This window comes from Panulirus ornatus, chromosome 44, assembly GCF_036320965.1.
Source record: "Panulirus ornatus isolate Po-2019 chromosome 44, ASM3632096v1, whole genome shotgun sequence".
Lineage (NCBI taxonomy): Eukaryota > Metazoa > Arthropoda > Malacostraca > Decapoda > Palinuridae > Panulirus > Panulirus ornatus.
Genome location: NC_092267.1, coordinates 8,477,219 through 8,487,588, shown reverse-complemented (window position 1 = coordinate 8,487,588; position 10,370 = coordinate 8,477,219). Strand labels below are relative to the sequence as shown.

Here is a 10,370-nt window from a genome sequence, read left to right as displayed (position 1 = left end):
ATTCTGTTTCTACCACGATTTCCAGGCCTAGACAATAGGTAACCCCCCCCCCCCGCATACGCGACCACAACCCACCCCTCCCTACCACAATCCCTACCACACGAGAATTTTCACCAACACGACAGAAACCCGTCCTGTAAATCTCTCCTCACTCATCATTCTACCATCCTTGTGTGGTGACCGCATACCTGACTTAAGCTGGGTTGTAAAACACGGAGTGAAGACACGGTAAACGCATAATTAAAAGGCGGGACAACAAGAGCGTAAAACTCTCCCCGTGACATACGAATAAGGATGAAACACACACACACACACACACACACACACACACACACACACAAACAAACACACAGTATTCTTATTTCTCTTCACGTACGTCAAAAGTTAAATCATTCATCCTCCTACCCTCACGCAAACCTCGTCGTTTAGCAACACCGTACGACGCAGGCGATCGCCCCTGCAGCGTCACTGACGTACGTACGTATATGTCCGTGTCGATTAGTACAGAAAAAAACACGTCCGTCGACCCAGATAAGGACGATGGTTGGCCTTCATCACCCGTACGTCACAGGGATGACGCTATTCCATCACCTTTCGAATTGACGTAACCCAATCCAATCCTCCAGCCAACCTAACCTAGCCTGTGGTAACGACTCCAGCGGGTGTAAGAGCCAGTGCAGCCTAGTCAGATTATTTTCTCAACTATTCACCAACCCTAACCAGAACCCCCAGATGCGCTGGGCAAGATGTATGTGGATGGCTATGGCAATAACTACTCCCACGCAAACACTCGCTGAATGTAGTCATAATACAGTAATGTATTCCGTAATGATATAGAAAAAAAATTTAAGATGCCCAGCGTAGCAGATCATGTATTATTAAGAGGTGTTGCAGAACATAATTCTGGTTAACGACTGACAAAGTTCTAGAAGTTACAATATCTGGCTAAGAATGGAGGGCAAAGAATAGGATGGAGAAGACTGGGGTTCCAGGAAAATGAGATCAAGGCTCCACAATATTAAAGATGGGGTTCCAGAAAATAAGACCGAGGTTCCTGAAAATGGTACTGGCTTTCCAGAAACCTGACAGCGGTTCCAGAAAACATCCCACTTTTCTTACAGGGTTTCTCGACCGAGCGAATGCAGCACAACGAGACACCAAGACAGTGTATCGACCGACTCAATATGCCGTGGTTGGGGCTAGGTTACACACCGAAGCCTGGAAGCCTTCGTGTATTCATATATTCTTAAATAATAATAATAATAATCAATAATAATAATAATAATAATTATAATAATAAGGCACACCACACCCTTCCAATTCTACTCATACAACACGACTACATTTATATCTTCCTTCGTACTATTTCAAAACATTTAAGTCTCTATGCTAATCTTTCGAGTCTATAAGCTATTTTGGAACGATAAGTCCCACCACAAGACGTAGGAATAAGTATCATCCCAAATATAGTCTGAGAGCTTCAGTGGTCGACGAAAGCAAATAGAGAAAGCTGTCTGCTTTCGGACACCCGAGATTTTTCCAGCCCCCTCTCCCGAAAAAATGAGCCAATCAGGAGGCCGTGGTGTAACGCGGAAGGGTATGCCTCTCAGCCAATGAGCGCGGTGGACCTGAGGCCCCGGCGGAGTGGATCGTATGACCAAAGCAAGCCTACCATCAGCTGGTGCCGCCGGCCGGCACGCACGCAACACCTTGATATTATTTCCCTTCATCTGCTGTGCTGGCGGGCTCTATCGCGCCTCGCTCTTGTGCCACGCTCGTTATTGATAGTGCCTCGCTGTATAACCCACAGGGGGGAGTGAATGTCTGGGCAAACTGGTGTTGGTTAGAGTCATTTACGAAGATAACCGGACGACCTGCCGTCCGTCGTGCCCCGGTGAGTATCCTCCACTATACGTGTAGCTATTATCTATCTATCTATCTAGTTTATATATATAGACTGTAAAAGATTACAGTAGTGCGCGTGATCTAGTAAATGCTTATAATCCACGAGGAAATGAAACACAATAAGTTCCCAAGTGCACTTTCTCGTAATGATCACATCATCAGGGGAGATATGAGAGAAATGTAACAGTCAGTTGATATACGAGGCAGAGACTTTAGCTATGACGCCTTTGGTAAACAAGCGTTACCCGAATGGTGATAGGCAGGTTGGCGAGTGTCATACAATATTTAGTACGTGGACAAGACAGGGTAGTTTACAAATTTTATCTACAATAAAGCTATCCAATTTGCATAGATCTCCACTAGTATTGATGTTACAATTCCTATGCACCTGGTAGCATTAGAACCAACACATACGGACCTGGATACTCATGTCCTCTCTTTGGGGAGGGAGATGAGGAACTGCATTGCCAGATTTGATGCAAGGGGTAGATATCTGAGTACTTCGGGATCCGCATGCAAGAGTGGGTGGTGTGGCAGGCATGGGTGTAACTGGCGGACATGGGATTCCCGACCTAAATGAAAAATCGGAAAGAAATCGTCGAAATATCTGCTGGAAAAGGTAACTGGGTATTCCCGGTTTTTTCCATGCCCGACATGTATGACCCCTCTTAGTCATCTTCTCCATTTGTCCAGACCACTTCGAGCACACCTTCTGCTCTCTTACACATATTCCTCTAAGTACCACGCCTCTCCCTTACCCCTAGCATTTCTAAATGGAAAAAAACCTCTTTACACCACTTACTGTCCTCGTACACTTACCTCATAACACAATCACCCTCTAACACTTCATCACACAATTGCCCTCTAGGGTCCAGGCCTTGGGTCCGTATAACATCAGTGGGGTCTACTACACCATCAAACATACAAGTGACCAGCCTTGCCACACATTCCTTAATGCGCCGAGGTCATTGTGTGACCCTCTCACCGACCATATGACTTGCCTCAACTCCCCTGGGTCTAATCTCTGCCATGACCACTACCAGCATAAAGAAGAAAAGAAAAGCTCCACTTCCTCCAGGTTCCCTCTACTCAAACTTATACTTTCCAACCTCTCTCTCTCTCTCTCTCTCTCTCTCTCTCTCTCTCTCTCTCTCTCTCTCTCTCTCCCAACTGCAAAACCCAATAAAATGGCTAGTATTCTCATTAACCATATTTCTCCTTTATATATATATATATATATATATATATATATATATATATATATATATATATATATATATATATATACACTATCCCGAACTTGGAATGTCTGCCTTACTTGTTCCTTAAGCACCCGTGTACGACCCTTGGTAATGATGACCTGTTCTTTGACCTGACCCCTTAGGGAATTACGATATCTTAAACCCTCAGCGTCTATTCACCTCGACCATGACGGCGTCAGCATGAGAGTGGCCCACTAGGCTGCTAGTCTAGCCCTAATCCATAGGCTGCTAGTCTAGCCCTATTCCAAGGCGACGTTCCTCCTCTCCTCCTGTGAAGACAGGGCGGCAGATCAGTGGACGAGAGGACCCGTCCCTTAGTGAGGACAGGTTGGAACAAGACGGGTGCGAACAGCTGTCCATATCGACGTATGTCCCTCAGTGTGGATCACGACCCTAAGGTTCTAGACAGTAGTAGGCCAGTGTGGACGGAGAACTCCTGTGAAGATTAAAGGAACTCATTTGGGCGTCATTCTTATATACCAATACGATTCATGGCAGCGTCGGTGTTTGACCCATGGCGATGGATTCGAACTCCCCTGACTCTGTACCCACCTCACACGCCAGTAACCATATCCCCCCAAGCGCTCCACAACCTGGAGGAAAATAATGGAGATGGAGTGAGTCCCGACGACTGATATGCTGCCTCTCGCTAGGGTAGGCGATAGAGCACACGGACGACAACGTGTATAACAGTCGCAGGAGAGGCAATCATCTGCAGCTAACATCTAGTGAGACTTCTATATTGGAGATCCACTGGGGACTTGGTCACTCCTAGCCCAGCCTGTGGGTAAAGTGGACATCACAACGGGACACATGGTTTACACTCTGTCCAAGTCTTTCCCTCGTGTATATCTCCAGACGAAGGGGATCTGCCACATGGAAGCCTCACGTTTCACTTCCACCACAGGCAGCCGTGGCCGACAGTCAACATTCTAGGTGCGTAGCCTTTGTGTCAGTCAATATTCAGCCATCTACAAAAAAATATGTCCTTGAAGCCAGTATCTGTACTCTCGTTGATTTCAATGCATCTCCAGGTAGTGATCAATGTCAGACCAATGCTGGGGGAGAAACCTTTGCCCTAGGTAGGTATAGCTATAATCACCCAGTAACAAGATATAAAATGTCACATAATCTTTCAAAAGTTTAAACCTATGACCATTTTTTTTTACCCTCGTGTTACTTCCTCTCCTGCTACAAGACAAGGAACGAACAAACGAGAGGCCAAGAAAGCTGGCGCCAATCCTACGATCCCAAGAAAGACAGGTGATGTAGGATGTGTTCATCAGGTCACCTACGATGTACAACGTAGTCGCTACACAACTTGCGGTCACGAGCCATGATCATACAAAATGCCATGCAAACAAGCGAATGTCAGGCAACTACAGTTTGGTGTCGTCAACACACTGCCTGCAGGAGGGGAAGGGGGTATCTGGTATGGGACTAAAGTGGACACACGCCCAAGACTGGAATCAGTTCATTACGAAAACTTACCCGGTACTGAAGCTATGTTAAATGGGACTTGGTTCGTGACTACAGACATGTAGCAGATGGGAACCAGGTTTGGTAGTATTTCCTTCGTATGGCATAAAGCTAATGAGCTAAGGCCATATACACCAACACTCGAATCAACCTTGAATTAAATGGAACTGTCATCAACTGTGGATGGAAATGCCTTCTATGCATCCGAGACATCAGTCATTATCTCTGAAGACAATGGATGAAGCAAGTGGTGTAACCAGGCGAGGCCTTCACGTCCTGCAGCAACCAGACTGTGTGAATCGAGTGAAAACAGGATGGTGTCGGTAGATGGATGCTAGAAAAGTGGACCCGAGTCTCTTCAAAATGTGTACCTTACTTATATAATAAGGATATAATAGGGGTATGACTGCTGCAGTGTAGTACATAATATGTATCTTACTCATATAGTAAGGATATAACAGGCGGTATGACTGCTGCTAACTGTCGTACATATGTCGGTAATACATCGTTCAACAACAACTGTGCACACTGTAACACGACGTAACGTAGCCTTCAAACGGAACACTGGCTGCCTTCTCACTCGTTCGACCCGTCCCTTACCCCTCTGCCTTTAGCTAACAAACAGGTCATAAGAGTGTAATGTGACACTCAACACTCAAATGGCTTCAGAATTTAGGTGGTAATAACACCGCAAAATCCTTCGATCACAGCAGATCGTAAGAGCGACGCACCTCGTCAATGATCGTCTGTAGTGAGGGCCGAGAATAAGACAGCGTGGTGAATGCCCATACCACCACCAGGACAACAACAACAACAACAACAACAACAACAGCGGGTATCGGGTGTTGGCCCAGTTCAGTGAGTGGCCGGACCACAGGGGAAGGGAGGTAGTCAGCCGTCGACCATTGTGCACCTAGGGCGCTGCTCAACCCCGGTGAGCAACCTCTGCCAACAACACCACCTTCAAGCAGGAGTACCTGGGTCCTCGACTAGTGTGTGCTCGCGTCGATGAAAGCACATTGAACAACGGAATCTTGGCGGACAGAAACGCTGTGATGACTGACCTACGAGGCGGACGCTAGAAAACCATGCGTACGTGACTGATTTGGCTGGATTTTCCGAAAGCGTTTATGTGTCGAGTTCTGCACTGCCTCGTCGCAACACTTGAGGAATGTGTTGTGCCATCTTGATACTGGAGGAGGTTCTTGTGTGTCGTGCGTTGACCACAAGAGGTTGGATGTGTGGTATGAAGAACTCAGGTGAAAGTGAGGGCGTGCTCTTAATCAGAGCCGCACTACGGGAATCTTAACACGAATTTCACCAACCGAGGAAACGCTTCATCCAGTTCACGGAAACGAACCTTGGTCTGGTGTTATTGGCATAACCTGGGGATGAAGAATGAGTTATCAGTGTGACGTTCGTTGTGTTACGACCGACCTGATGTCTACCGTAACGTGACGCCTACACTGAGGGGAGGAGTGTGGACAGTGACGCCCAGTGACGGCAGTGACGCGACCAACTGGGACAGTGTCCACTATATGAGGATAGCGTGAGCCGCTGCCTACGACAATAGTGATCCTAGTTCGTGTCAACTTAGGCCCCTAGTGTTGTGTACGTAGGATCCCGCCTCTCTCATGGCATATGTTCACACCTGCAGTGGTGGACCTGCCCCACAGGTCAGGTATATATGGCCACAGCAGTAGCAAGTATTGCTGGGAAACGTTCACTGATATCCACATATACATTAAGATCACCATCAGCTACAGATACATTATGTTAACCATATATAAATCAAGATCACCAACAGCTACAGAGACATTAAGTTAACCACATATACATCAAGTTAGCAACATACACATTAAGTCAGCCACATACACATTAACACATATACATTAAGATCACCATTAGCTACTGATACACCAAGTTAGCCACATACACATTAACACATATACATTAATATCACCATCAGCTGCAGATACATTAAGTTAGTCACATATACATTATGATCACCATTAGCTATTGATACGTTAAGTTAGCCACATGTACATTACGGTCACCATTAGCTACTGATACGTTAAGTTAGCCACATATACATTAAGATCACCATTAGATTGATTTGTCATCACATATTCATTTCAAACCATGCCTCATTTCCATGTCGGTGTATGGGGCAATTTTCACTTTCCCTTTGCATTCGTTATCTGTCACCTTCACCCACACAGGCAGCTCCTAATCCATCTGTACATCCCTTCGTTGACCACCTGGCTTGGATGTTTACCCTGACCATCAGTCTCCTATGGTGGTGGACATTATCAAAGACCCCTGTAGCGAGTTTGCGAATCCACCCCCATCCATCTTGACTGGTTCGCTGAAACCCTGGCTATTCGTCACGCAAGACCTGTTCTCTTCTGAAGTGGTTTACTTTCAACAATCTAAAGCGCAGCCCTAAATGCTTCATGATCCTAATCTACAGCACTTGTAGACTATGCTCATGATGAGACCATGACGGCGTGTCATTCGGGGCCACTTCACTGTTATCCTTTCCTACGTATAGCAACTATGGTCTGCTCTTCGGCCCACTCCATAGGATCATTCCCTCCACACCTGAAGAATCTCGTATAATCATCACTAATTCAACAAGGGTCAACACTTCATACTGTGGGCACGAATGGCAAGATACCAATCCAAGGGAGAGGCTCCGAATCGTCCAGCTTATGCACGAATCTCATCATTTTCTCGAGATTAAGTTCAATATATAATATATATATATATATATATATATATATATATATATATATATATATATATATATATATATATATATATATATATATATATGTATTTGTATGTAGCATTTATGGATCTGGAGAAGGCATATGATAGAGTTGATAGAGATGCTCTGTGGAAGGTATTAAGAATATATGGTGTGGGAGGAAAGTTGTTAGAAGCAGTGAAAAGTTTTTATCGAGGATGTAAGGCATGTGTACGTGTAGGAAGAGAGGAAAGTGATTGGTTCTCAGTGAATGTAGGTTTGCGGCAGGGGTGTGTGATGTCTCCATGGTTGTTTAATTTGTTTATGGATGGGGTTGTTAGGGAGGTAAATGCAAGAGTTTTGGAAAGAGGGGCAAGTATGAAGTCTGTTGGGGATGAGAGAGCTTGGGAAGTGAGTCAGTTGTTGTTCGCTGATGATACAGCGCTGGTGGCTGATTCATGTGAGAAACTGCAGAAGCTGGTGACTGAGTTTGGTAAAGTGTGTGGAAGAAGAAAGTTAAGAGTAAATGTGAATAAGAGCAAGGTTATTAGGTACAGTAGGGTTGAGGGTCAAGTCAATTGGGAGGTGAGTTTGAATGGAGAAAAACTGGAGGAAGTGAAGTGTTTTAGATATCTGGGAGTGGATCTGGCAGCGGATGGAACCATGGAAGCGGAAGTGGATCATATGGTGGGGGAGGGGGCGAAAATTCTGGGGGCCTTGAAGAATGTGTGGAAGTCGAGAACATTATCTCGGAAAGCAAAAATGGGTATGTTTGAAGGAATAGTGGTTCCAACAATGTTGTATGGTTGCGAGGCGTGGGCTATGGATAGAGTTGTGCGCAGGAGGATGGATGTGCTGGAAATGAGATGTTTGAGGACAATGTGTGGTGTGAGGTGGTTTGATCGAGTGAGTAACGTAAGGGTAAGAGAGATGTGTGGAAATAAAAAGAGCGTGGTTGAGAGAGCAGAAGAGGGTGTTTTGAAGTGGTTTGGGCACATGGAGAGAATGAGTGAGGAAAGATTGACCAAGAGGATATATGTGTCAGAGGTGGAGGGAACGAGGAGAAGAGGGAGACCAAATTGGAGGTGGAAAGATGGAGTGAAAAAGATTTTGTGTGATCGGGGCCTGAACATGCAGGAGGGTGAAAGGAGGGCAAGGAATAGAGTGAATTGGAGCGATGTGGTATACCGGGGTTGACGTGCTGTCAGTGGATTGAATCAAGGCATGTGAAGCGTCTGGGGTAAACCATGGAAAGCTGTGTAGTTATGTATATTTGCGTGTGTGGACGTATGTATATACATGTGTATGGGGGGGGGCCATTTCTTTCGTCTGTTTCCTTGCGCTACCTCGCAAACGCGGGAGACAGCGACAAAGTATAATAAAAAAAAAAAAATGTATTATACCTATTATACAGTCCCTTAGCCTAGCGGTTAGCATGCCTGCCTCTTGCACAAGGGGTCCCAGGTTCGATCCTGGCTGTTGGAGCTTTGTATGTTCTATGAAGGTGCGCGTTCATATACACTTTATTCGTATTCATATAACTCCTCGTTGTACAGTCAGGTTCGGTAAAACGCTATCAGCTGGCTATGTGTTCTGTTCGGAAACAACCGATAGACCCCGTTGCTCACCATTGTGAGACGAAGGGTATTCGAGTACTTAGTATTTCGAATAGTTGTTTCCTATTATACAGTCCCTTAGCCTAGCGGTTAGCATGCCTGCCTCTTACACAAGGGGTCCCAGGTTCGATCCTGGCTGTTGGAGCTTTGTATGATATATATATATATATATCTTAAGGAATTTTTTCATGCTGGCAGTAATAGAACATCCGGGTCTCCGAGTTGTAAATACAGTCTGAGACTTCATATTGAACTGATAGGTTCTCATCTATGTCAGTACAACACCACCTTTCCCGAACCCTTAATCCAACAGTTTCGTCCTCAGCTTAATGTGGCTTGCATAAACTTGTGAATCTGTCTTGGGTCGGTCTTCCCACAACTGAAATGTATATCTTTCCCATTTCAATTGTTCCTGTTTCATGTCCTGATATGTATGTCTGCCGAATCCAGCTTGATTCTCTCTCTCTCTCTCTCTCTCTCTCTCTCTCTCTCTCTCTCTCTCTCTCTCTCTCTCTCTCTCTCTCTCTCTCTCTCTCTCTCTCCCATACGCTGCCGGGTGTTCCCTTTCGTTACCATGTCTCTCGCCTCATCCATTTCCTCAAATCTACCTCCTCTGTCCCCCTTTTATAATGTCTCTCGCCTCATCCATTTCCTCAAATCTACCTCCTCTGTCACCCCTCTCTTATTATGTCTCTCGCCTCACCCATTTCCTCAAATCTAACCTCCTCTGTCCCCCTCCCTTCTCTCCCTGCGCCTTACTGTCAGTCCTCATACCTTTCCCTCGGTCTCTGTCAATTTCACATGGTACAGCGTAGCGCCGTCCAGGCAACGGTATTCCACCTGCCTATCTGTGTACCAGATGTAGGTGTTTGAGGGTTCATAATTCCTGCACGTACGTACATTCTGTACCATCTTTGAGGAAGTCCCTGTTTCCAAAAAGGTCCCGCGCCAAGTACCAGGTGATCAGATTCTAACTCAAGTGGAGGTCCATAAGTAATGTTTTCAGTTTCATGGCGTCTGTGTGTATGTGTGTGTGTGTGTGTGTGTGTGTGTGTGCAGTAGAGTGTGTAGTGGGAGTGTGTTAGTGCTGTGAGTGTGTGTGGAGGGAGCGTGAGAGCTGGTGTGGCTGACTGGGAGGTCTGGATGTAACGTGACGCCGTCTTAGTGTGTGTCCCTCCCCCCAACCCCCAAACCACCACACTGTGGTAGACCGCTTGCCGCCATCCCCGTCAGCTGCGCCGCAAGAGAATCTAACCATCCATAATTATTCACTGCCGACATACTGTGGCGACAGCGCGACGGAAGCCCCGTCAGATAGGGTTAAGGGTGCAGTTTGTGAGAGTGTGTGGTTTGAGA

The 10,370-nt window shown here is 45.9% G+C and overlaps 1 protein-coding gene across 2 annotated transcripts in view; it reads left to right on the top strand.

Moving 5' to 3' along the window:
* Positions 1-1,789: 1,789 nt before the first annotated feature.
* LOC139762715 (uncharacterized) overlaps positions 1,790-10,370 on the top strand; it is a 30,841-nt gene continuing 22,260 nt past the window's right edge. The window contains exon 1 of one of the 2 annotated variants that reach the window (XM_071687740.1): positions 1,790-1,894. The gene's annotated coding sequence lies outside the window, so the exon portion shown is untranslated. Of the gene's footprint in view, positions 1,895-5,514; positions 5,581-10,370 lie in introns of those variants that run through there. The other variant, XM_071687738.1, reaches the window with a different exon arrangement.